This window comes from Phyllostomus discolor, chromosome 7 (genome assembly GCF_004126475.2).
Source record: "Phyllostomus discolor isolate MPI-MPIP mPhyDis1 chromosome 7, mPhyDis1.pri.v3, whole genome shotgun sequence".
In the NCBI taxonomy this organism is placed as follows: Eukaryota; Metazoa; Chordata; class Mammalia; order Chiroptera; family Phyllostomidae; genus Phyllostomus; species Phyllostomus discolor.
Genome location: NC_040909.2, coordinates 34,800,020 through 34,827,968, shown reverse-complemented (window position 1 = coordinate 34,827,968; position 27,949 = coordinate 34,800,020). Strand labels below are relative to the sequence as shown.

The 27,949-nt window shown below is 37.5% G+C and overlaps 1 protein-coding gene and 1 pseudogene across 4 annotated transcripts in view; one reads left to right on the top strand and one right to left on the bottom strand.

Annotated features, from left to right (window-relative positions):
• PIK3CB (phosphatidylinositol-4,5-bisphosphate 3-kinase catalytic subunit beta) overlaps nt 1-27,949 on the top strand; it is a 189,066-nt gene that overhangs the window by 30,005 nt on the left and 131,112 nt on the right. For 2 of the 4 annotated variants that reach the window (XM_036030716.1, XM_036030715.1), the window contains exon 1: nt 18,927-19,054. The exons of the other annotated variants lie outside the window; for them this stretch is intronic. The gene's annotated coding sequence lies outside the window, so the exon portion shown is untranslated. Of the gene's footprint in view, nt 1-18,926; nt 19,055-27,949 lie in introns of those variants that run through there. 4 annotated transcript variants of the gene reach the window in all.
• On the bottom strand, nt 10,914-12,527 carry LOC114501453 (annotated as a pseudogene).

Sequence of the window (27,949 nt, the reverse complement as noted above, 5' to 3'; positions counted from 1 at the left end):
AAGGAAAGCCCATGTTCCATTCAGATTTCTTTAGTTTTTACCTAGTGTGTAAAACACTTTTCTGATCTAGGATCCCATCCAGAATACCACATTGCACTTAGTTGTCATGTTTCTTTAGAATTCCTCTTAGCTTTTTCAAAGTTCCTCTTAGCTACTTAGTTTCTCAGATAGTCTTTGTTTTTGAAGATCTTGACAATTCTGAGGAATGCTGACCAGGTATTTTGCACATTGTCTTTCAATTGGATTGCTCTGATGACTTTTAAAAAATGATTAGACTGGGGTTGTGGATTTTGGGAGGAAGATCACACATACAAAGTACTATTACATCACATCATATCAAGGTGTACTGATCACTGTTGATGCTGACTGTGATCACCTGGCTGATGTAGTGTTTGCTCGATTTCTCCATTATGAAGTTACTGACCCGCACCCCCTTTTCATGTTACACTCTTTGAGAGGAAGGTACTATATGTACTCCAAACCTTAGGAGTGGGGAATTACGCTCCATTTCCTTGAGGGAGAGTGTTTACGTACATTACTTGTAATAATTCTGCATGGGGGGTTTGTCTTCTTCGCTGTACTCTATTTCTTTGTTCATGTTAGTGTAGACTCATGAATTTTTTTTATACTTTAGATTATAATCCAATACTGCTTTATTTTATTGTTCAAAACGTTCTAGCTTTGACCATTGGGAACTTTTTCAATTGGCTCCTGTGTCTTTGACATACCCCATCATTGTGGCTGGCCTGCCTACCTACCTACCTTCCTTCCTTCCTAGCATTTTCTTACTTTCTGATATGAAAAGATATTCAGGGCTGATCTTGTCTCCTGCCTCAATCCTAGGATTAGTCATTTCTCCAAGGAGCTCTGGTTCCTTTTATTGGAGGATGAGAACTAAGATGTGGGCATTAGGTATGCTCATTACTATTGGAATATCATTGCTTCTAGGCTTTCTTGGCTGACAGCAAGGAAATGTGGGAATATGTTACTCTGTGAATATACATATTCATATAAATATTTCTATATATGAGTTTATATAGATATTTTTAACTTTAATCCATTCTAGGCTCCTTTTGTTGCTTAACTGTCCTACTTCAACAGGGAGAAACTGGCTTTTGATTTTCTTAGCACTGGCTTTCACAGAACAGAAGTTTTGAAAATAAAGTCCAACTTACCCTTGTCTCCCTGCGGATCATTGTTTTGGTGTTGTCTAAAAAATCTCATAGCCAAACTCAAGCTTTGCCTAGATTTTCTTATAGAAGTTTTACAGTTTTGCTTTGTACATCAGAAATAGCTGTTTGAACTTATAACTGAGAGAATTTTGATCGTTTCAGTAAGTAATATATTTTGGCCATTTTCTGCCCTGTTAATTTCTTAGCTGTGAAGTTGATGCCAGTAAAAAGTTGCATTGTTAGAAAAAGAAATGGTGAAGTGAAATTTTAGAACTTCTTGAGGGGTAAATAAAAAGTTAACATAATGTTAGAATTGAAATACCATACGTCGTGGTGAAAATGAATCAATCTTTTTCCAGCCCTTAATCTGATTGAGGGTATAAGACATATATAATAAAAATAGTTAACACTATAAAACAATATATAGTGTAACACTTAGTATGTTTTTAGAAACCCTAAAATTGTGAGGAGACCAAGGTTAGTGTCAGTTGGACTAGTAAGGCAGAGTTGAATTAGGTTTTGAAGGACTTGGTGATAAAACTTTCTCAGTTGAGGGACAAGATGTAGATGTAGGCAGTAAGGGAGCTACTAGGGATAGACAAAAGGAGATAGTCTTGGATGAAGAATGAGAGGAAATGAAGGAATAAGAGGTATGTGTTTTTGGAGTCGGGAGTAAAAGATTGAGTTGGTAATTGAAAATGCTAGCAGATGAGGTGCGTGCAGGAATTAGATGCCTCAAGATGATGGATTTAGTTCTTATTTCTTAACTGTTGTTTTTTGATCAGGTAAAAGGTAGTACATTCCCATTATTCAAAATTCAAATGGAAACAGATCATATACTGATCTTTCTACCTGTCTCTCAGACAGACACCTAATTTTCATGAGGCAACCAGTGGTTTCAAATGCATTTTTCCTGAGTGCGTATATAAGCAAATACATTATGTATTGATATATTTCCCCTTCTTTCTTTTATAGAAAACTGATAGCATACTTTAAACATTGTTCTGCATGTCCAGTTTTTTTTTTTATTGTGGTCTTTCCAAAAAGACCTGCAGAACATTCCATTACATGGATTTACCATAATGTACCTAACCAGTCCCCTGTTGATGGACTTTTAGTTTACAGTCTTTTGCCATTACAAGAACTCTTTTACTGAAAAAAAAAAAAAAAACTTTAGATTTTACTTTGAAACATTTGGTTCACATTCTGTATGGTCCAAAATATGGATTTTGACCAGTGAAAGAAACAATGAAGGCAAATTGACATACTACAATAAATGGCTCACATTGAGAATAGTGGTTAACACATCTATATGTATGCATATAATTTATGTATTAGAGGGCACTTCCACAAAGAGCTGTAGGAGCTTGGAATGCTTGTGCATAGTATAAAGCTTAAAAATACAGAAGTTTATTGTAAAGAGTAAGCATTTAGTCGCCTTCCTACAGATGCCTGTGATATCCCAGTTTCTTGTATTTTGATGATGGTGTTCAACATTAAGCCATTTGCAGTTATCACCACTGGCCAGTCACATTGTTTTCCAGGGTGACCCCAGGTATCTCCCATCTTCTTCCTATTCCCCTAATATGAGTTTGTTTTTCTGCTGGCCATTCTAGCCTTTTATCTCATGTTGGTCTCTTTTTACCTCTAACTTATTCCAGAGTAATTTTGAGTAAACAGGCTCTAGGCTCCCTGGAATTCAGGGCCTCCTTTTTTTCAGTCCCAGCCTTGACCAGATAGGGTGTCAACTCAGTCATTCCTGGGACTCCTTCCTAGTGAGCATGTATAGTTATCATGTGGCCAAAGGACTTTAACAGTGATAGTTTTCTGTAATGTGTCAAGTCTGGGGAGGAAAATCGCTGAAGATTTTATAAACAAACACTGGCGTGTTTATAATTGTGTGTTAACATTACCTTTCTCTTAATCTGTTCAGAAACTGTTGCTCTGCTGATCTAATTAGGGAAATCCTGATTCTTTTTGTAAGGGGAAGAATCCTTTTAAAATGGGAAGTAAAGTTTCTAATGCTGATTTTTAAAAAAGATTTATTTATTTATTTCCAGAGAGGGAAAGGAGGGAGATAGAGGAGACAAACATCAATATGTGGTTGCCTCTCATGCGCCCCATATGGGAGACCTGGCCCACAACCCAGGCTTGTGCCCTGACGGGATTAAACCGGTGACCCTCTGGTTCACAGTCTGGCACTCAATCTGCTGAGCCATACCAGCCAGGGCAAGAAATTATTTTAATGACTATCATTTCCTAAAATATTCATGTGGCTTTTTTTCTATAAGAGAGCAAGTAATTTGTTAGGTTACTTCTATCCTATTTCCTGTCTAGAAAATGGGTTAACTGTTAACGTGTATGTTGTGGTTATCTAACAGTAATTTAATGCTCTGCCAATACAATGTGCAATACTGGTGCACTGGTTCTGGTCAAAATTTAGACCTTTGGAATGTCAGGTTTGTACTGCTATGGGGTTGGGACTATCCAGGGCAACATAGACATCCTAAAAATTCTGTCAGAGAGCCTCTGCATTTAGAACTTCATTTTACAACTGAGAGTAGAGACCTAGAGAAGGTGGCCATCTAAGGTGTGCAGGCTGCAGTGGCTTCCTTTGAATCCTAGGCTCCTTTAGCTGTGCATTCAATTACCTTTTCACTTCTGAGAATTGTTCCAAGAGGTTTTTTTATCCTCTTGGTGAATGTGCCATTCTACCCCAACCCATCCCAGGCCTTACTGCAAAAGTATTTCTTTTTCCTTGGCACACATATCTCTTCAGATATCCAGTGACTGAACAAACCTCTAGACATACTGGTTGAGCTTCAAGATACTGGACTAGGTGTAACTGAGAGAGACAAATATGTTCCTTATCTTCAATAATGTTAATGATGTTGGTGTTTATTCGGATTGGGAGGGTGACGTTCATTCATAGAAATAAAAGGTGTTTGAAAAAACAAGGGAAATAAAGGCAGAAATTGTTTTTAGAATATTCTAGTTTGATTGACAAAATTTCAAGAAATTCATAAGCCGAGAACACCTGTTTGATTATAGTTATCAGTCACTGGCATTCTACTTACCTTGATACCAACACTCCCTCTCCCCACCTGGCCATTTTTTTTTTTCAAACAGTGGTGTAATTGTCTTGTTGCAGAGGTGGATACTTTTATTTAGTCAGAAGACTGGAGCTGTGGGTGTTTGTTTACAGTCTAAGGTTTTTTTAGGATCTGCTTTCTGTGTTCCCTCAGGGCTGCACCTTGAAAAGGTCTAATCTAGTGTGGTTAAACCAGATCTGAATGTATCCTTTATTCTACTTTTGGCATTGCTATCAAGTTATCATAAGATTTTCTTTTATACATTTCTATTAGCTGAAGAATTGGCCGTGGGGTAATTGATTCATTTACACATACCTTTCTATATTAGGGTGTGTGAATATTTTCTTATAGTTACTATTTTATCCATGAATGTTTATTGAGAAGATATATGTTATATGCTTTGTGAGGTACTGGGATGCAAAGTTGAAAAAGGCTCATGGCTCATGGCTTTAAGGAACTTTAAGAGAGACTAACAGATAATTCACATACTGTGTGTAAATAAGTGCAAATGATAGAGCCTATCCACAGTATTGTGGGAGCAAAGGATGGAGCAGTGGTTCTCAAAGTATGGCCTGGGGATTCCTGGAGGTCCACAAGCTCTTTGTCAGATATCTACAAGGTCAAAACTATTTTTGTAACAGGAGACATTATTTGCCCTTATTTGCTTTTGTGTGTGTGTGTGTGTGACGAAGTTGTCCAGAGGCAGAATATAACTTGTGATCATTGCAATAGATTGAAGGTAGAAGCAGAGATGAAAATTTGTTGTCTTCTATTAAGCTTGACATTCAGGAGATTTGCAGAACTATAAAATAGTGTCACTTTTCTCACTAGAGGTTTTGTTTTGAAAATTGTGGTTTTTAAAACTAAAAATATGCTTAAAAATAAAATGTTTTAAAGTAAATATCTGATAGATTTGGGTTTTTACATGAATAAATATATATTTAAATAGAGAGGGGAAGGGAGGGAGAAAAGAGGGAGAGAAACATTGATCAGTTGCCTCTCACATGCACCCCAGCTGGGAACTGCCTATAACCCAGACATGTGCCCTGACTGGGAACCGAACCAGCAACCCTTTGTTTTGCAGGATGATGCTCAACCAACAGGGCCATGCTGGTCAGGCAAATGAATAAACATTTTTAAATATACAGTTTTAATTTCAAATTCAGTAAATATTAATAGATACAGCCTACATGGATAAGAGCTTTTGAGTCTTCAATAATTTTTAAGAGTGTGGAGAAGTCTTGAAGCCAAAAAGTTTGAGAACCACTGGAATATAAATTCCAAACTAGTCCTCAGGAGAGAGGTAGTCAAGGAAGAACCAGTATGAGATGATACCAGGGCTTAATCACTGGTGTTTATAAATAACTGCCAGCTGGAATGTAAAGCAGGAGGGAGTTTCAGAAGTAGGAAGAGGTGGATCACAGAAGGCCTTGTATGCCTGACTGAGAAGTTTGTTTCAGCTCGCACAGTCAGAAATAAGTATCTAAAATGTGTTAATTTCTACCCTTTTGAAGTCTTGTTGGAAGCTATTTTACTATATAAGTATTTTTAAATATAAAGAGGTTAGAAGACTGTGTTTCTGATTTTGTGTGATTTGTTAAATTGGCAGTCAGCATTTTGTATATCTAAGGGTATTCTATACATACTATTTTAGCATTAACAGCATGAATAATCTATGACTTCAAGTCCTCATACTATCTAAATGAAGTTATTGTATTTCCTATAAAATGGAGATTTCGAGTAACCACTTGTCAGTGATACCAAATGCTTGTAACTTGTTTTTAATGTGTTGGTTATGGTTATAAGCTAATACTAACAGAGATTTACTTCTGAACCTGGAAGCTAAGTTGATATGTAAATACAGACCCTAACATTCCAATAGAGGGCCAGTGAGAAAATGTCAGTAATGTGAGTCAGTGATTAGGACTTCCGGCAAGATGGAGGAATAGGTGGACGTACCGTACCTCCTCGTACAACCAAGATTAGAAAACCAATAATTTACAACAATAATTTACTATCAGAATAACACCCAGATCCGGCAGAGGATTTATCTGAATGGAAGTCGGGCAGCCAAGAAGTTGAAGTAGACGCATTCATCCGGACTGGTAGGAGAAGACGAGCCAGGCGGGCACGGGGCTGGCTCGGGTAGGCGGCGCGCGGAGGTCGGGGGAAGGTTTGGCGCGAAATCGGCGCAAAAGCCATCCGGGGGCACAAGAACGCAGAGGTGATCCCTGAGTACGCAAGCTGCGGCTGGCAGACCTAGAGGGGTAGCGATTGTGGACCAGGGCAGAACTCGCGGCCCAGAAGCTCAGACAAGAGTCTGAGTCCAGGAGAACGGAACTACCGCCATTGTTTTCTCCCGCCCCGCTCCCGCTCCCGCCCTGCTCCCTCTCCCGCCCCACCCCCACATATAACGTCACAATCTAGTGACTGGGGTGCCCAGCCCCAGTGAGCACCTAAGGCTCCACCCCCCACCGTAACAAGAGCGACCAGACCGGAAAAAAAAAAAAAAAGGAGAGACAGGGGAAAAAAAAATATGTTTTCAACAGAGCAGATCAGTCCCCCAGGACTCATCCTTTTGAGCGACCAAGAATTAGCCAATCTATCAGATGCGCAGTTCAAAACACTGGTGATCAGAAAGCTCACGGAACTGGTGGATTTTGGACGAAATTTAGATGAAAGAATGCAGATTACCATAAAACAGATGCAGGAAGACACGTGGAGGAGAGCCAATAGTGAAAGGAAGGAATATGAGTCTCAAAACAATACAGTGGACCAGAAGGAAGATAGAATCAACCAAGCAGGAAAGCATGATGAAATAAGAATTCAAAAAATTGAGGAAAAGATTAAGAACATCCAAGACACCTTTAAACGTTCCAATATCCGAATTATAGGGGTACCAGAACCTGAAGGGGAAAAGCAACAGATTGAGCACGTATTTGAACAAATAATAAAGGAGAACTTCCCCAATCTGGCAAAGGGAACAGTCTTCCAAGAAATCCAAGAAGCTCAGAGAGCCCCAAAGAAGTTGGACCCAAGAAGAAACACACCAAGGCACATCATCATTACATTAGCCAAGGTAAAAACGAAGGAGAGAATCCTAGAAGCAGCAAGAGGTAAGGGGACAGTCACCTACAAAGGAGTTCCCATCAGACTGTCAGCTGATTTCTCCAAAGAGACCTTACAGGCAAGAAGGGGCTGGAAAGAAATATTCCAAGTCATGAAAGACAAGGACCTACATCCCAGATTGCTCTATCCAGCAAAGCTCTCATTTAGAATGGAAGGGCAGATAAAGTGCTTCTCAGATAAGGTCAAGTTAAAGGAGTTCATCATCACCAAGCCCTTATTTTATGAAATGCTAAAGGGACTTATCTAAGAAAAGAAGATAAAGAAAAGACATGTATAGTAAAAGGACAGCAAACTCACAAATATTAACAACCACACCTAAAGCAAAACCAAAAGAAACTAAGTAAACAGTTAGAACAGGAACAGAACCACAGAAATGGAGGGCACATGGAAGGTTAGGCAGCAGGGGGGTGGGAGGAGGAGAGAGGGGGAAAAGGTATAGAGAATAAGTAGCATAGAATGTAGGTTGAAAATAGATAGGGGGAGGGCAAGAATAGTACGGGAAATGTAGAAACTAAAGAACTCATAAATATGACACATGGACATGAACTAAAGGGGGAAATGTGGGTGGGAGGGGGGTACAGGGTGGAGGGGAGAGAAGGGGGAAATGGGACAACTGTAATAGCATAATCAATAAAATATATTAAAAAAAAGAAAATGTTAGTAATGCTTATCAAATAAGGCATATATAAAGAACACTTACAAGTTAATAATAAAAATTTCAATAATCCAATTTAAAAATTGGCAGTATGTTTAAACATTTTCCAAGGAAGATATACAAGTGGATAATAAGCTATGATCCATTGCTCAACATCATTAGTTATTAGGGAATGAAAACCAAAACCATAATAAGATAACTTCATATTAACAGGATGGCTGTAACCAAAAGATGGACAGTAAGAAGTTTTGCATGTAGGGTTCAAAGCCTCATATATTGCTAGCTGGATTGTAAAATAGCATAGTTGCTTTGGAAAAGCAGTCTGTCAGTTCCTCAAGTTAAACGGAGTTACCATGTGACTTAGCAGTTCCACTCCTGGGGATATATACCCAAGAGAATTGAAACACATGTCCATCCAAAAACATGTACATGAATGTTCAAAGGACCATTGTTTATAATAGCCAAAAAGTGGAAACAACACAATGTCCATCAACTGGTAAATGGATAAATAAAATGCAATTCATTCATATGGTGGAATAGTTTTCAGCATTAAAAATGAATGCAGTTCTTGTATGTGCTACAGCATGCTACAACTTGTAAGGATGAACCTTGAAAATATTGTGCTAAATGAAATAGGCTAGTCAGATAAGATGATGTATTATATGATTTCATTTATATAAAATGTCCGGAATAGGCAATTTCAAAGAGAATTATTTGAAATGATTTCAGACTTATAGAAAAGTTCAAAAAATAACACTTAAAGTTGTATGGATTAAAAGTTATCGTCAAGACTTTCCCTATTTCCCAGTGGAAGAACAAATGTAAATAATAAATGAGAATTATAAGTATTAATAAGTATTATGAAGGTAATAAAATGATAGAGAATGTCAATATAACAAATTCCAAGCCTTTAGAGAATTTTTGTAAAAATTTATTTGAGCCCTGACTGGTGTGGCTCAGTGGGTTGGGTGTCTTCCTGAAATGCAAAAGGTTGAAGGTTGGATTCCCAGTCAGGGCACGTGCCTGGGTTGCTGGCTGGGCCCCATTGAGAGGCATGTACAACTGATCAATGTTCCTCTCCTTTTATTTCTCCCTCCCTTCCCCTCTCTAAAAATAAATAAATACAAATTAAAAAAATTTATTTCAGTCAGACATGATACTCTGGGAAGCAAGACCTCAGTAGACCCAGAAAAGCTGCTTTTAGAATGAGTTTGCAGTTTCTTTTATGCATTTGGAATTAAAGAGGGAAGGAAGGAAGATTACATGAAGGTGGGAGAAAACAAGGTGGATGTTGGGTTACAGGATAGTTAACAGGATTAAAGATTGCCGGCTCTTTTGAGAGTGGTTTTTGCTTCTGGGGGGTCTAAAAAGAGGCTTTTCAAAGGCATGTTAACCTGGATGCACAGAAACAATGGCCAGGGCTTGTTTAAACCGTTTACTAAAGAAGTTATATGCCTGCTGCACGACTACCCATCATGACCTACCTAGTTAGGAATTCGTGATTAGCTCACTCTGTGAAATTATTCTCTGTAGAACCCCCTTTTTTGTATACAGGAATGATCTAAGTTATTGTCTCAACTGTGGTGATACACAGAAACCCTCTTAAAAGAAGTAACTTTTTGAGTTGAGACATGAACATTAGAGGTCCGTTGAGCCCTGGCCAGTGTGGCTCAGTTGGTTGGACCAGAGAGTTGTGGGTTCAATACCGGCTCAGGGCACGTGCCTAGGTTGCTGGTTTGGTTCTTAGTGGGCACACATATGAAGGGCAGCCCAGTTAATGTTTTTTTCATATTGATGTTTCTCTCCCTCTCTTTCTCCCTCCCTTCTCCTCTCTCTAAATATATATATATTTTAAATAAGAAGTTGGCCGATAATCTGGAGCAGAACATTCCAAGCTGAAAGAATAGCAAGTACAAAGGCCTTAAGGTAGGAACAAAGTATGTAATGAACAGATAGCAAAACCAGTATGGCTAGAGAGTAGTGAATGAGGAAGCGAGTGGAAGATGAGGTTGGAGGTAGACAAATAGCAAATCATGTAGTGTCTTTGAGGTCATAGTTGCAACTCAGAGTTACAATGGAAAGCTTTTGGAAGGTTTTAAGCAAGGAACTATAGTGATCTAATTTTTGCTGTACAAGGTACATTCTGGTCACTCTGGCACAGATGAACTGTGGAGAGGCTGACCTGGAGGCAGTGAGGCTGATTAGGAGGCTGTTGGAGCAAAGCAGTCAAGAAATGCTGATAATGGCTTAGACTGAGGCTATGTCAGGGACAGTGGGAGTGTTGAGTGAATTTGGTATGTTTTGGAGGTAGAGCCAGTTTTTTCTGTTTGTTTTTGGCCTGGATAGTGTGTTTGAGGGGGAATAGGACGGGAGGATATCAGTAGTTTACACTGTAGCATTGTAAATATATTGGAAACAGTTTAAGTACACCCATAAACTGTGGTACATCTATACAACGAAGTACAGTGCAGATGTAAAAAAAGAATGAATATCTCTATGAACCAATATACAGTGTAATTTCCTGAACATACTGTTAATGAGAAACATTGTTTTTTCACTCAGTAATAAATTTTGTTTTCTCTGATTTAAAATCTTTTTGTCTTACTTGATTTTTTTCTGCAGATAAACTAGAAATTTTAGTTTTTCTCCTAAAATACAATGATCTTTTTTTTTTTTGTAAAGATTTTATTTGTTTTTTAGAGATAGGGGGAGGGACAGAGAAAGAGAAATAATTAATGTGTGAGAGACACATCCATTGGTTGCCTCTCACACGCCTCCAACTGGGGACTTGCCCTGCAGCACAGGCATGTGCCCTGACTGGGGATTGAATCAATGACCTTTTTGGTTTGCAGGCTGGTGCTCAATATACTGAGCCACAACAGCCAGGGCCAATGATGTTCTTTCTTACAAATTTCCCTCTTGGGTTTTCTTATCATCCTGCTTTAAGGAAATCCACGTATTCAATATAGTTGCTCACAGTTTGACCCACACCAGATGGTTATTTAAACCAAATATCTGAGCAGCAAACTGAGCTTATCATTCTGGAGAAAGTATGATTGAACAGCTAAGACCATTGTGTAGTTGAAGAGAAGACCACACAGCCTGAGCTCCTCAGTCTGGATGAGAAGAGAACCACTGATAACTGGACATCACTGGCCCTAAACCATTGCTTCTGCCTGCCCCCACCACAAATACTATAGGATTGCCACCCCCTTTGTACTCAGCTTTAATTCTCAGAGTTTCATCTGGTCCTTTATGGGCAGAGGTTACCTGAAGTTCACATGGATGCCCAAATTTCCACAAGCCTTGATTTTTTTCATAGTGACCAAGATCCAAAGTTGAGCCTATCAGTACTATAGCCCTGCACTGACTTTTTGATTTCAGAAGCAACTTGACTCTTTCAGTAACACACTCAAAATTTTTCTTTACCATCTGGAGCCCTTCAGGAGTTACTTCCTTGAGGTCACAATATGACTGTCTTTCTGTCTGCTTCGATCTCTTGATGAACAGAGTTTCCAGGAATCATTATCAGTTACATCAGCAAAAATAATTTCTTTGGTAGTGACATCAACACCAAATTCAGTCTTCATATTAACCCGTGTACAGTCCTAGACAACCAGGATTTCCCCAATATTTCAAAAATAGCCTGTGTAACATGGCTCATGATAACCACTTCAGTTTGGCTTATAACAGGTTCAGCAAAGCAAAATTTTACAGCAATGATCTGTTCCTCAAATCACTGTGGATCATTATTGACATCATCCTTAAAAAACATCTCCACTTTAGGAAGGTAAAACTTGTACCCTTCCTTGACACCAGTATTCTTTTGAGAACAGAATCAGTTGCTGTTGTTCTACAAACTCATTCATTTGAAATCATTTCACACTTACATGCAGTGAAAGCTGACTCTTCACATTTTCTGGTGAAAGCAGTTTTGATAACTGCCTCCTATAACAACTGCAAAATACAGCTAATAATTTTATTTGAGGTTGTAACTTTTCCTTCTAGGTGATTTTTTCTGGCTACATTCCCTATTGTAATCTGGTCCTTGGACTGCAGGAGGACTTTTCCTGGACTATCTAACAATTCACAGGCTTCCTTTGTTTTACTCTCATAGAGGTTTTTTTTTGTTTGTTTTTTGTTTTTTACTCAATGTTCAGGACCTCAGCTGTTGCCATTATCCTGAGTGGGCTAGGGGCAGTGACTGAACTAGGAAGACACATAGGACTTTGGAAAAAAAGAGTCAAGAAACATACTGCTAATAAGTGCAAAAGAATAACTATAGTGTGCTGCCTTTTAGGTAAGAAAAAGAGAGAACCCAGAATATGGATATGCATTTGCACATTTGTACAAAAACATACCCAGGAAGGATAGCCAGAAACTGATGATACTGGTTTGTCTACAGGATTTGGGTGGTAGCAATGTGAAAATGAAGAGGATGGAAATGGTATAGTAGGGATGGATAGAGGGATGCTTTTCTGAGCATATCTTTTTATATATGTGTACTTTTAGAACCGTATAATGTTTTATATAATTATAAACAAATATACAAAATCTGTCGGGATAAGAAGAAAAAAACCCAAGTGAAATACAGACAAAAATGGACCTAGGCAGCTTGACCCTGAGTCTTGGCTTCTTGCCTTTCTCCCTCAACAACATGAGCTTCAGCACCAGCCCTAGCTTCTCCACAAACTACTGGACCCTGGGCTCTGTGCAGTCATCCAACCACCAGGTCTGTCTGGTAAGCATTGTGGCCAGTGTCTATGCAGATACTGGGGGCTTGGGCTCCCCAGTCTCAGTGTCTCACTCCACTAGTGTGGGGCAGCTGGGGATCTAGGGGCCTGGCAGGCATAGGCTGAGGGTCTGGCAGGCATAGGTGGCATCCAGAACGAGAAGAAGACTCTGCAATGCCTGAATGACTGCATGGCCTCCTACTTGGAGAGGGTGAGAAACCTGGAAGCTGATAATTGGAGACTGGAGAGCAAAATCTGGAACACCTGGAGAAGAAAGGATCCCGGATCAGAGACCGGGGCATTATTTCAAGATCATCGAGGACTTGAGGGTTCTTTGCAAAGTCTGTGAACAATCCCCACATCATTCTGCAGATTGACAATACCTGTCTTGGCTGCTCTGATGACTTTAGAGTAAAGTATGAGACAGAGCTGGCCCTGAAAGGTCATTGATGACACCAGTATCACTTGACTATAGCTGGAGACAGAGGTTGAAGCTCTTAAGTAAGAGCTGCTTTCATGAAGAACTGTGAGGAGGAAGTAAATGGTCTACAAAACCAGATTGCCAGCTCTGGGTTGACCATGGAGTTGGATGCCCCCAAATCTCAGGACTTCAGCAAGATTATGGCAGACATCTGGACATCTGGGCTCAGTGTGATGACCTTTCTTGGAAGAACTGAGAGGAGGTAGGCAAATACTGGTTCCAGCAGATTGAGGAGAGCACCACAGTGGTCACCTCACAGATCTCAGATATGAGCTGCTGAGATGACACTCAGAGCTGAGATGTATGGTCCAATCCTTGGAGATTGACCTGGACTCATTAAGAGATCTGGAGGCCAGTTTGGAAAACAGCCCAAGGGAGGTGGAGGTATTCCATGCCATGGAGGTGGAACAGCTTAATGGGATCCTGTTGCACCTGGGGCAGAGCCGGCCCAGACCTGGGTGGAGGGTCAGTAGCAGGCCCAGGAGTAAGAGGTCCTGCTGAAGAACATCAAGGTCAAACTGTTGGCTGAGATTGCCACCTACTGCTGCTTACTGAGAGAAGGAGAGGACTTTAAGATTGTTGATGCCCTGGACCACAAAACCACTCCATTCATACCATTTAAAAGATCACCACCCACAGAATTGGGAATGGCAAAGTGGTGCCTGAGGTCAATGGCACCAAGTTTTGAGCCATTAAAGGCAGCAGAAGTAGGGCACTCCTTGGCAGGGCAGGAGGCCAGTAAAAAGTTCAGAGATCAAAAAAAGACCTAAGTGGATTTCTTATGAATAACAATCAAGTTGAAAGGGAGAATTAAAAAAACTACACTAATTAGCTACACAGAATTTTGGCTGTAAACTCGAGGCTGAAACAAAAACTTCATAAACTGTCAACTGATGGTTATGGGTGTCAATTCAGCACCAACAACAACCTCCAATTTAGGGTGTAGTAAAGAAGGAAACTTTAGGTCAGTTGTGATACAGCATGGCTGCAAGGCAGCCCTGGGGCCAGTCTCCTCTCTGGCTAGACAGCTCTGTTCTTGAGAAAAGTTTGGTGTTATAACTTCAATGTTGGGGAAACTCAGTCTTCAGTCTTCAGTGGAAAATGAACAATACTTTCTCTGAGCCAGAGGGTAACTTCCTTTATAGACAGAAGTCCCTGCCCCTGGTTCCTGATTGGTCTGTCCTTTTGCAAACGAGGACTCCAAATCCTCACAGTTTGATTGGTCCAAAAAGCACTTTCCTGATTGGTCAGAATGGAACCCATATGTAAGTGTATTATTATGGAATAAATTCAGATGTGATACTGCTATTCAAAGGCTATATATTTCTGTCATTTTGAGATGTTGCCACATTGCTCTTATGTTTGGACCTAGGCTTCCCCATTAATAATAAGGGATAATGTATATTTCTCCTCTCACCCCTAGCTTTGAGATTTAGTTGACATATAACATTTGTATGAGTTAAAAGTGTACAGTGTGATGATTTGATATGTGTGTGTATTGCAAAATATTTACCACAATAAGGTCGACACATCCTTCACAAAATTTACATAATTACCATTGTGGTGGTGTTATGATGGATAGATAGTGCATATTTGCAACCTGGCCAACAAAATAACTTAGCATATAGGGATTTCTTCCCAAATGGGTGAGGTGAAATAGTGTCTCACTGCATTTTTTTTTGTATTTTTTTAAGTTGTTATTTATTGGGGGGAGGGGGAAGAGAGGGAGAGAAACAGCTATTGGTTGCCTCCTGCACATGCCCGGACCAGGGACCAAACTTGCAGCCCAGGCATGACCTGACTGGGAGTCCAACTGGCAGTCCTTTGTTTTGTGGGATGTTGCTCAGCCAACTGAGCCAAACCAGTCAGGGCTCACTGTAGTTTTACTTTGCATTTTTCTAGTTAGTGAGAGTAAGAGTCTATTCTTATTTTAAAGACTTTCTTTTCTTTGAACTCTCATCAGGTTTTCAAGCAGAAATGAAGTATCTTTATTTATATTTCATTTTTTTCTAATTCAGGTGTAACATGTACAGCAGAGTGCATAATTCTTAATATAGTGAGATGGATTTTCATGAGCCTCAACACTCATTCTGGGGGTTTTGGTAATTTTTACTGGAAGATGTCAACAAAAATTTATATTCACCTCAAGTGGTCCTTGTATGGTTTGTGTACTGAAATATTACTAAGTTATAGTTGTCTTACTAGGCCATCAAGAAAAAGAATCAAGTTCACATGTGTAGGCAGTGACCTTGTACATTACACCTGCTGTCTGATAGTGACTATAAGATGCATTTCTATATTAGAGATGTTAAAATGTGGAAAAAACTCCATCTTAAAACTGAGGTAATATAAACTGTATGATTGAGGCATAGTGTTTCTTGTTTTGTTTTTGTAGAAAAGTACTTTTACTTGAACAGGGACCAGAGATAGAACCTATGTAGGAGTTTGGGTTGGTCATGGGCAATTCAAGTGTGAGCTTTTGAAATTCTCTCCCTGCCCCCATTCCTTTAGAGTTTAATGGATATTTATTGTTTGTCTAGAACTTTTCCTTCTAGCAAATTGTTTTTTCCCTTCCACAATGAAGTTGTGTGAGTGAATCTTCATATGTTAGGTCATTAATAACATTGTTTATACCTAAAGCATTATTAGGAACTTAAAGAGTAATTTTTCTTGAATTTTGTGGTAAAAATCAGAGTAATTTTGTTGACTGTCCAAGAATAGTAAGCAATATACATACTTACATTCATTGTTAGCTGGTACTATGTTAAGTCTTTTTATTTCCAGCAATCAAAACATTGCCTTTTTTCCCCTTATTAAGGCATTATTTTTTAGAGCAGTTTTAGGTTCACAGCAAAATTAAGCAGGAAGTACAACGAGTTCCCATATATCCCTGCCCCCATACACATAGCCTCTTCCACTGTCAACATCCTGTACTAGCAAATTGGTTAATTTTGAATTGACTGATACCCTTAACTTTTGGGAAGATAAGCAGTTTGATATAGTTTGACATCATTCTGAAATTTGTTTTATAACATTTCTCTCACTTTAAAAATGATATTAATCTTAGTTCAAAAACAAAGAAACCTTGACTAGAATTAAATTACTTGCTTCCTAGCTGAGTTTTCTTTTGAAGGAACAAAATGAAAAAGATTTTCAACCTTAATAGCAACAATTATGCCCTCCTTTGATTCCTAGAAATATTGTGAAAATTGAAGACTTTTCAGCCTCTTGTCTCTTTTTTTAAAAATGTAAACTGTTCTAACTAGATGCTTGAACTTTTTAAAAACTATTTTTCTTTTCCATTTTCTTTCCTTTTTTTTCAAGCTTTTATTTATTTATTTTTAGGCAGAGGGGAAGGAAGAGAGAAAGAGGGAGAGAAACATCATCATGTGGTTGCCTCTCATGCGCTCCCTACTGGGGACCAGACCTGCAACCCAGACATTTGCCCTAGACTGGGAATCAAACTGGTGACTCTTTGGTTCACAGGCTGACACTCAATCCACTGTGCCAAACCAGCCAGGGCAATGCTTGAACTTTTTAATTAAAATTTCTGACTTGGGCCTTGGCTGGTGTGGGTTAGTGGATTGAGCACCAGACTGTGAAACAAAAGGTCACTGGTTTGATTCCCAGTCAGGGCACATGCCTGGGTTGCTGGCTGGGTCCATGGTTGGGGGCGTGTGAGAGGCAACCTATTGATGTATCTCTCACACATCACAGTTTTTCTCCTCTTTCTCATTCCCTTCTCCTCTCTCTAAAAGTAAACAAATAAATCTTTAAAAAGATAAAAGTTCTGACTTGAAGTACTACTGGCAAATGTAAATAATTCCAAACTTGGTATGTAGTAGAGACTCCAGTCCGATTTAAGTGAGATTGCCCAGAAATGAATTAGATAATGATTAGGATGCAGCTATCATAAAGATTATAAAGTCCTGTAAAATGTTATTAGTGAAGAATGGGATTTAACAGCTGAGAGGAGAGGGCTGTGAGCTCACTGATGCTTGGAAAGCACCCATGGTTTAGAGCTCAAATGGAAAGGCAAGGCCATAAAACTTTATGAAGACTATAGGATTTTCTCAGTAAGACAGAAGACTCAAATAAAAAAATTATATTTTTATTACATTAAAATTAATATTCATTTAAAGACACCATACATACAATGAAGAGGTAAATCACAAACTTGAAAAAAAAACAGTAAATACTATGTATAATAAAGAACTAGTATCCTGAACAGGGCTGCTGTATAGATGTACAACTTGTGCAGTCACACAAGACCTCATGCTTATTTTAATGCTCAGCTCTCACTCTCTTGAAATTCTTAATTTTTGAATAAGTGGCCCTGCATTTTTATTTTACATTGGGCCCTGCAAGTTACATAGTCAGTCCTGGTCTTGAATCTGTAAAGTCTACTTACTAATTAATAAGAAGAGACAACCCAATAATAATGGCTAAAGTCTGTGAACAAAGGAATACAGAAAGGAACATAGATAATTAGTTAGCATTTGAAAAGTTCGTCAATATGATATACCATTTTATATGATAGCAAATATGATACCATTGTATATGTTCTAAAATGCTACCAGTTAAGAAATCTAACTTTACCAAGTATTGGAAAGGAAATTAATGTTATTAATCCATTTACCTCTGGTGCATTATAAGGTGATACAATTGGAAGACAATTTGGCATTTTGGTAAAGCTGGGGATTTGCATGTGCTGCATCCCACCAATTTCACTTGGTTTAAAGCATGCCCTAAAGAAATTCTTGTTCACATGCACCTGGAGACATATATTGATGTAATAATGTTGATTAAAGCAAAAAGTATAAACCATTCAAATATCTGTCAACAGAATGGTTAATTATGGTGCATTGTGGCATATTTATATAATGAAATACTTAAGATGAATGAAAATGTAATATGGATAAAGCTTAGAAAAATAGTGAGTGAAAAAATTCAAGTCCTTGAAGACTTCATATAGCGTAACAATTTACTAAGCTGAAAAAGGAAGCAGGGAACACAAGCAAAAAAAATTGTTTAGAGGCATATACACTTGTGACAAAGTTATTTTTAAAAATGTAATAACTTTGGCTGGTAAACACTCAATACAATATATAGATGATGTGTTACAGAATTGTACACTTGAAACCTATATAATTTCATTAACCAATGTCACCAATAAATTCAATAAAGATTAAAAAAAGAAAAAAGTAATAATTATTCAGGATGGGATACATAGGAAGATCTAATGTTACATGTGTTCTTCTGTAGGATGGTGATTTGCAGTGTTCATTCTATGCTTGCTTACATGCATCTTTCCATATATTGTGTGCATCAAATATTACATTAAAGAATAAAAGGGGAAAAGGAAATAAGCTACTATTGTCAATAGTTTATGATGTAGATAGAGGAATGGATTGAGATGTAGAAAGAAAACTAGCTTATAGAAAATAGATTTCAAGAAAAAGGAGGTGATCTAAATGAGAGCATTTAGTTGCACAGAATGTCCACATAAGTCCCTTCCAGTTCTGATGTTCTATAATTTTAATATTGTGTTTCATGTGTATTCTATATTTCCCTCATATTTAAAAAATAGTTATGAGCAATTAAGTGTCATAAAAGCAATACAATTTGTTTTATTTTTAATTTAATCCATTTAAGTGTTAATATCTTGTCACCTTTTTTTTTTGTACTGTATTTTCTAATCAGAAAAAGTCTTTCATGAAAACTTCACTTTTAAAAAATAAGTAGTGCTATCTGTCTTCCTAAAAGACCAAAATGGAGGCTACCATTTCGAGGTAAGTATTCAATTTTGTATCTTTGATTACTTAACATTTTTCCCCCCAGAAGTTAAGTATAGAAGGGTAATGTGAATATTGGTTAGATTCTAAATCTTTCAGTTTATCTGGGGCAGGAAGGGGGTGGAATACTAGGCTTTGTTTTAGGACAGTTATATGTTTAGGATTACATTTGCCACCCAGTGAACAGAGTTCCATGAAAGAGAGAGGAGGGGCCAGTAGTGTTGAAAGCTTTATAGAGAGGTTAATGGAAAACTAAAGAAGCTTTTTTGAATTTGGCAGTTAGGAGGTCATTGCTGGCTCCAGCAGAGTCATTTCAGGACAATTTGTGGCTTACAATGGAGTAAAAAAATGAGGAGGTGATAAAGTCAATATTTCAGCTCTTAATTCATTCGTTAAACCATTTTGTAGTATGTACTCAGGATGCAGCAGTCATTTAAGCACTGGAGTTGCAGTTAGTGTAACCGTGTATCCTAGTTTAAGGCTCTTGAAAATCAGTTAATACCTATTTTTTCCTTCTTTGAGATATAATTGACATAACATTGTGTAATTACCTACCTATTTTTAATGCCCTCTTTTACTCTCAAGCCTACTGGTTTGGATGATGAATAACATGGTCCACCCTAGTTATGCTGTTAGCAAGGAGAGGCATTCCCTGCCTGAGGTTATTGTGCCTGCTAGACTGGGCTTTCTGTCTAGCAGGCAAGTAAGGTGCTTAACAAATAGTTATGAAATTAATTGGTTAATTACACCATTGGTAGGTTCTGAAGAAGTGAAATAATGACTACCCAAATGAGCATTCACTCCTATTTACTGTAGGAGTGAAAGTCAGTGGTCTCTGAATTCATTTTGCAAGGTAGATTTCATAGGTAGATTTGTCAGGGAATGTGGAAGAAAGAAGTCATATAAATGAATCCAGGATTTTGAGTTCCAGTGTTTGGAAATGTGATGGTACCATGAACAGAAAAGTAAGGAAACGATGAAGAAAGATTGGTATTAGGGGTGAGAGGGTGGGGCTGTGATATGATGAATACTGTTAGACATATTTGGATTTAAAAAAAATTATTTTCAGAGAGAGGGGGAGGGAAGGAGAAAGAGAGATACATTAATCAGTTGCCTTCTCGTATACCCCCAGCTGAGGACCTGTCCCTCAGCAGAGGCATGTGCCCGACTGGGAATCGAACAAGAGACTCTGGTCTGCAGGCTGGCACTCAGTCCACTGAGCCACATAAGCCAAGGCTTAAGTGTATTTTTTTAATGTTTATCATAGCTTGTTGCCTAGTAGTTTTGAAAGTAACACAAATCCTCATGCTCTACTATGAGGTCAGAACTGGTAAAGAAAATTATTTTCTAGTCAAATTTTGGTGAGAAATCCTCATAGGAATTAAAATTCTGGAGCCTTAAAAAGAATGCATTCCCCGGAACTTGTGGTTACGGTATCTGTGTAATTTGGCTGTGAAGTCTAATATCCTAAGTACCTTCAGTTGGCTCAGGAGCAAGCTATTTGTTTTAATATCTAGGCAGGAATAACTGTGATCTCTGAGGATTGGATAAGATGATTAAATGAGCTAGAATGATTTTTTTCCTTGAAAGAGCATACTTGTTAACCTCATTGGAAGTTTTATAAGTAGCTAGGGGAATTTTCATCTTCCTGTTGACACATTATCTGTGTAAGATGGGAAAAGGCATTCCTTGTTCATATGGATAACAGACCAATAAAAGTTATTAAGGGGTAATATATCGGTGGGATTACAGCCCCTGCAGAGAGGTTTTTGAAACTTTGCATGTTGTTTGCAGTTGTCATTTAGATTTGGAAATTTGAGGTAGATCATATTCATTGTCTTCAATATTGTTATAATTATGCTCTAACTTGGTAAATTATATTTTAATTTAAAATGTTTACTTTAGAAATTTCTTATCATGTTATATGAACACTGCGCATAAACAGAGTGGTTTATACTCGCTTTCCAGTTTCTACCAGTTCTTCCTCCTTCAGTTCTTTTCTTTGCCCCAGGGTTCTTTTCTGTTAATTGCATTGGATGTTTGTGCAGTTAGAAAAAATGTTCATAAAGATTATATTGTTGAGTGCCTACTGTTTCTGGTCCTTTGATAACATGCTTTTTGCTTTTACTCAGAAAATAACTGTGGTTAGATTGTCATATAGCCTGTCATACACAGTAAGGATATTGTGAAAGAAATTCTGGCTATCTGTGTAGCATGACCTTTCAGAATTGTTTTCTTTGCTGCATGCATCTCACTTAGCCTTTTGACTGCCACATGACAGAGGAAGTAGTATATAAAGGGCAACATAAATGAATGCCTTGTTGATCTCAATACAGTTTTCTTACATAAGAGCATGCTAAACAGTCACATATGTTATTGTTTATGTGGAGGATTGACTAGTTTTATGCATAATACAGAGTATATTCTAAGTGTAATTTTATAAATTTTATAGTGTTTAAAATTTAAATAGAAAAACATTTATGATACTTTGAAAAAGGATCTAGATTTTTATTCAAAGTAGTAAGAATTATTAGTGAATGGAGATTATTATGTATAGTCATGAGTAGAAATCCATCTTTTTTTTTCACATTTTTTAAAATCAAATCCAACATTTCTTGGGAAAAGACTTTAAAGCAACTTTGAAGGTATCTTCTTGCTGTTCTGAGCATTCAAGAGAAGCTTCCTTAAAACTGTGAAGGAACCCAGAGAACATGAGTAAGCACTGGCCTGATTTTATTTTATTTTTATTTTTTTAAAGTTAAAAAAAAATCCTCACCTGAGGATATGTTTATTGATGAGAGAAAGAGAGAGAGAATCAATAGAGAGAAATGTGAATTGGTTGCCTCCTGTACATACCCTGACTGGGGATTGAACCTGCAAACTAAGTATATGCCCTGACCAGGAATGGAACTTGCAGCCTTTTGGTGCACAGGATGACACTCCAACTAACTTGAGCACTCTGCCAGGGTAGCACCAGCCTGGTTTTAAACTTTAATCTTATTTTCCACTAGTAACATAGCTATGTAATGCATGTATTTATTTATTCTTTGTTCAGCAAAGAGGACTTGTATCATGTACTGTGTGGACACCTGAAGATAAAAGAGCCTGTTTCTATCATTCAGGATATGAGCAAGGGTGGCAGAAATAGTTTAGTAGGATCACAACACCTTGCTGTAGCTGCTAATGTCACTTCCCTTCTAGAATCTAGAGGTAAAGGCAAAGGTTCTAAGGAGAAGCAGGGGTGTGAGGATGGTTGGATTCTTAGGTGAGAGTAGTGCTGGTGGGTGACAGGAAAAAATCTGGAGCTTGGGTTTGATTTTTTTACTAATACTTAGGTCACAGGCAGAGCAAAATGGGAATGCATTCCTGTCAAATGGATTCTCCATGCCGGGTGCTGCTTAGGGCCTTTACATATGTTATTGCTATTCATCCATTTTAAAAAGTTTAGAAATTTAGCATATATACAGAAGAACACATGAAAACTTAATAATTTGAATAGCATTAAAACATAAAACCTCTAGGCATAATAGGCAAGACAATCACATGTGCCTTTATCATATTTCTTTCCCTTTCCTGAAGATACTTTGCTGAATTACTTATTTCCTTGCTTTTTAAAATATTATCACCTACATTTATATCTCTGAACAATATTTAACTTTATATTCATACTCAAGTAAATGGAATCATTGTGTATATCTATTTTGTTTCTCTTAACATTGTAAGGTTTATTCATGGTGATGCGTGTAGCTGTATTTTATTGATTTTTCATATTGTAAAATATCTAGTATAATTTATTGAACCATTGTATTAATGTCCATTTATGTTATGTCTAGTTTTTGGCTATTGTGAAAAATTCCACATTGAACATTTACATACACGTGATGTACTTGGATAAGGATTTTCTTAGTATATAAACTTAATAATGGAATTTTTGATGCAAACTCTTTGAAAGAGGTTGAATTGGCTTATTCTCCCAACAGAGATCACCTGTGAAACGTCATATAGCATTGTGTTTAGTTTACATTTCCTTGGTGACTGATTAGGTTGAACATTTTTGTACCCATATGGTTGGTTATGGTGTTTTTTGGCTTCTGTGAAATTTCTGTTTAATTATTTTGACCACTTTTCTATTGGGTTTATGTTCTTTACATGTTCACTTTCTCACTGTAATTTGTAAAAATTATTTGATCAATTTTAATTACCTGTTTAACATTCTTCATTGAGCCTCTCTCTCTTTTTTTTTAGATTTTATTTATTTTATTTTTAGACAGAGGGGAATGGAAGGAGAAAGTTGGGGAGAGAAACATCAATGTGTGGCTGCCTCTTGTGTGCCTCCTCCTGGGGACATGGCCCTGCAACCCAGGCATGTGTTCTGACTGAGAATTGAACTGGCGACCCTTTGGTTTGCAAGCCCATGCTCAGTCCACTGAGTCATACCAGTCAGGGCTCTTTTTGTTTTTTGTATTAAGAGCAGTACCAGAAGCCTACCAGAAGCTGGATCTTGCCAGCCTCTCCAGTACCATTCTGCCTCTGCTTTCTGCTTCTCTTTGTATCTTATCTTTGAATTCCTCAAATCCTTACGGTTTCTTAGGTATTAGCATATGTTTTTCTCCATTTGCCTAGCTAATTTCTTCTCTTCAAATCCGTGTTAAAATTCCCCTTTCCGAAGAAATTACTCTTGGCTTTACCTGCATCAAATCCACATAGTTTGTACCTCTGCACTTATTTTTGAAAAATATAGTAATTCCAGTCAGATGACTAGGCAGGAGCAGAAAGAGAGCAATCAATGTGTTCATTTCTACCACAGGATTAAAGAAATGCATTGTGCGGCCCTGATTGGTGTGGCTCAGTTGGTTGAGTATGCTCCCACAAAGTGGGGGGTTGCCTGTTCGATTCCCAGTTAGCACACATGCCTGGGTTGCAAGTTTGGTTCTTGGTTGAGGTGTGTGCTGGAGACAACTGATTGATGTTTCTCTCTCACATTGTTTCTTTCTCTTTCTGCCTCCCTTCCCCTTTCTAAAAGTAAATAAGTAAAATCTTAAAAATTGCGTTGTGCAAAGTGATAAACAAGGATGAAAGCTGAGTTTAAAGAAGAGAGAATAATCTACTGGTGTGATAATGATATTCTCATTAATGTCTCCCAACTCCTCTTCACAATTCTGTTTTCTGTTTGGATTGAGAAGGGTGATAAGGAAAACACAGTAGTAGAGTTGACCAAGCAGTGGAGTCAACGTGACTGAGCAGGATATGTGGGTTTTAATCATGGCCTTGTAGCTACTTAAAAGTTAAACTAGCAATTTTCAACCTCTTTCATCTCATGGCACACATAAAGTAATTACTAAAATTTTGTGGCACACCAAAAGATATACCTTTTGCTTATTTAAAAAAATAGATATAATTTTAATTGATTTATGAAAATTAGTAATTACCTACCTTTTTTGTTCCAAAGTGACTTTTTAAAAAAACAGGTGCCTATATTTGTGTATAAGAATTTCCAGTACCAAGAATTAACCAGTCAGGTGCAACAATATTTATACTATGTGACCAGTAAGATGCAACTCTATTATATGAACTATATATTTATGGTTCAAGAGAGGGTATTTGCAGTGGATGGCTATTATTTTGTTGGCTGTTGACATTTTTTAATTTGACAATCTAAGGGAAATGAGTTCAGTGCCCCTGACTAAACAGTCAGGTATTGCATGTTTTAAAAATTCTTATGGCACACCCATTGAAAATAGCTGACCTAAACTATGTATTTTACTAAATTAGTGTAGCCCAAATTGCTATAGCAGACTGAAAATGAATAATAGTTCAAAAAAACCAGATGTTTATTTCTTACTCATGGAACAGTCTAAAGTGGTTGTTCTTTGGTGAGTGGGTTCTCTTCCAGGTGGTTTCTTCTGTCTTATGTCCCTGTCATTCTTTATGACCAGTTAGAAGAGAAAAGAGAAGGTATAGGCAACACATTAACTTTCTTTCTTTCCTTTTTTTTTTAAAAGATTTTATTTATTTTCAGAGGAAGGGGAAGGGAAGGAGAAAGAGAGGGAAAGAAACATCAATGTGTGGTTGCCTTTCACATGCTCTCTACTGGGATCCGGCCTGCAATCCAGGCATGTGCCGGGGCTGGGAATTGAACTGTGATCATTTGGTTTGCAGGCCCACCCTCAATCCACTGAGCCGCACCAGCCAGGGCCAAACTAACTTAAAAGACCTCATGTGAAGTGGCATTTCCAGTCAGTATTCCACTGGAGAGAACTTAGTACATGACTGTTTCTTACTGCTCAGGAGGTTAGAATATGTGTAGTCTGCCAAGTTCCCTGACTGTGGAAGAAGAAAAGCCGTCTATGTCACAGTAGCTCTGGTAATCTTATTTCTGTATATCTCAGGTCTTAAGGTACAAAATAATGGTTCTATACTCAGAAGATTTATAATATACACACCCTTCTTCTTTAGAGATTAAATTTAAAAGGCACAAAGGCGGGGGAACTGGATTGGGAGTAAAAAGGAGAAAACTGTGTTTGAACAATGATTAAAAAAAAAGAAAGAAAAAAAAGGCACAAAGGCAATGTTTCTGTTGTGACTCCACTTGCCTTGTTCAGTGCACTTTTGAAGGAATATGACATGCTAAAGCTGTTTTTCATCAATATTGGCTCCTTGTTATCACACCAGACTACTTACTCATAGCTCTAACTTTATTTAGTCCCTGGGTACAAACTGTACCATAAATGGAGGCTTATTATATGAGATAAAACAATTCTCATGTTATGTGTTTGTGCGAAGTTGTAGGCAGATGTATTAGTTTTTAAATACTAAATTAAGAACCTGTTTAAATATTCTATATTCTCTTTGGAAAATACATGAACTTTAAATATATTTATAAACACTTAATTAAGGAAGGTGACTAGAACTTGCATCAGTTTATTCATAAATTTGAACTTAAAGTTCCAGCAGTTATGATTTCAAGGAAACTGCTTTAATAGTTGTTTTGTAACTTAAGTTTGATAGATCAAAGTTGGGTAATAGAAGTTTCATTTTTACATGAAATCATTTTTTAAAACTCATTTACCATATGCTTCCTTTTTTAGGGATTTGATAACATTAAGATTATCAAAAGTAATTTAATTTTAGCTATTAGTTCTCAGTTCCATATTTTTGTTGTATTTTTTTCTATTACCATTTATACCCCTTATACTCTCTTCTACCTCCACTTCCTCCCTCCCCTGACAGTCACCACACTGTGGTCCATGTCCATGAGTCCTTTTTCCTTTTTGCTCAATCCCTCCACCCAGTAACCCCCACCTCCAGAGCTGTCAGCCTGCTCTTTAGGAGACTCTCTATTTTGCTTGTTAGTTTGGTTTGTTCATTAGATTCCACATATGAATGAAATCATATGGTATTTGTCTTTCTCTGACTGGCTTATTTGATTTAGATAAATTTTTGATCTGAGTGATTCTAATTTCAGAGGTTAACTTATTTGTTAATACACAGAATCTATTTGTATGTAAGAAGAAAATATCTCTTACGAGAAATGCCCTTGAGAAAAAAATACATTTAAGTGAATGCATATGTGCTTATATGTATTTTTTTTTTAAAAACAAATGAATTAACTCTTGGCTGTGGTAGTTACATAATTTAATCTCTTAATCTAATAGATCATGTTTTAATTATTGATTTCTTCAGCAAACCACCCCAAAACCTACTAGTGTGAAACATCCATTTTGTTATGATCTTGTTGTGTGGTCAGGAATTTAGTCAACACACAGCTTGTTTCTGGTCCATGATGTCTGGGCCTCACGTGGAGAAGCTCAAAATCTGAGGGCTTGAGCCATGAAGGCCTTTTCACTCAAGTCTGGCTCTTGGTGCTGGTAGTCAGTTGGGGCTAGTCAGAATACTCACACATGGCTCTTAAAATGAGCATCTCACAAGCTGGTATCTTACGAGATAGCATGTGGAAGCTGTAGTTTCTAAAATCTGGGTCCAGAAACTAGAAGAGCATTGTCTCTGCTTTATGCATTTGGTCAGACTTTCACAGACCTCAGGTACAAGAGGAGAGACAATAGGCTTCACTTCTCAACAGGAGGAATATAAAAGAATTTGGCACCTGTTTTAAAATCGTTCCAGGTCGTTAGGAAGAACTTTTTTCTTTTCCTTTACTGGTTCTTTTTTTTTTTTTTACCTTACCCGAGGACTTTTTTTTTTTTTTTTCATTGCTTTTAGAGGAAGAGGAAGGGAGAGAGAAACATTGATGTGAGAGAGAAACATGGATTGATTAACTCCTGTACATGCTCTAACCAGGGATCAAACCCACGACTGTTTGGTTATGGGATGATGCTCCAACCAATTGAGCCATAACAGACAGGGCAACATGATATACTATACAGAAAACACTAAAGACTTCACCACAAAACTATTAGAATAAATGAATTCAGTAATGTTGGCGGATACAAGTATCAATACACAAAAACATATTGCATTTTTATTCACTACTAATAAACTATCAGAAAGAGAAATTAAGAAAACAGTTTTATTTACAATTGCATCAAAAAGAATAAAATAAATTTAATAAATTTCCCTGGTAATAAATTTAACCAAGGAAGTGAAAGACCTGCACATTGAAAACTGTAAGACATTGAAGAAAAAAGCTGAAGGAGACACAAATAAATGGAAAGATATTTGATGTACATTAATTGGAAGAATTAATATTATTAGACTGCCCATACTTCCCAAAGTAATCTACAGACTCAGTGCAATCTATAGATTTGATTTCATTCAGTATCAAAATTTCAATGTCATTTTTCATAGAAATAGAACACTTTTTGTATGAGAACAAAAGACCCCAAGTAGCCAACATAATCTTGAGAAAGGACAAAGCTTGTGGCACCATATTTC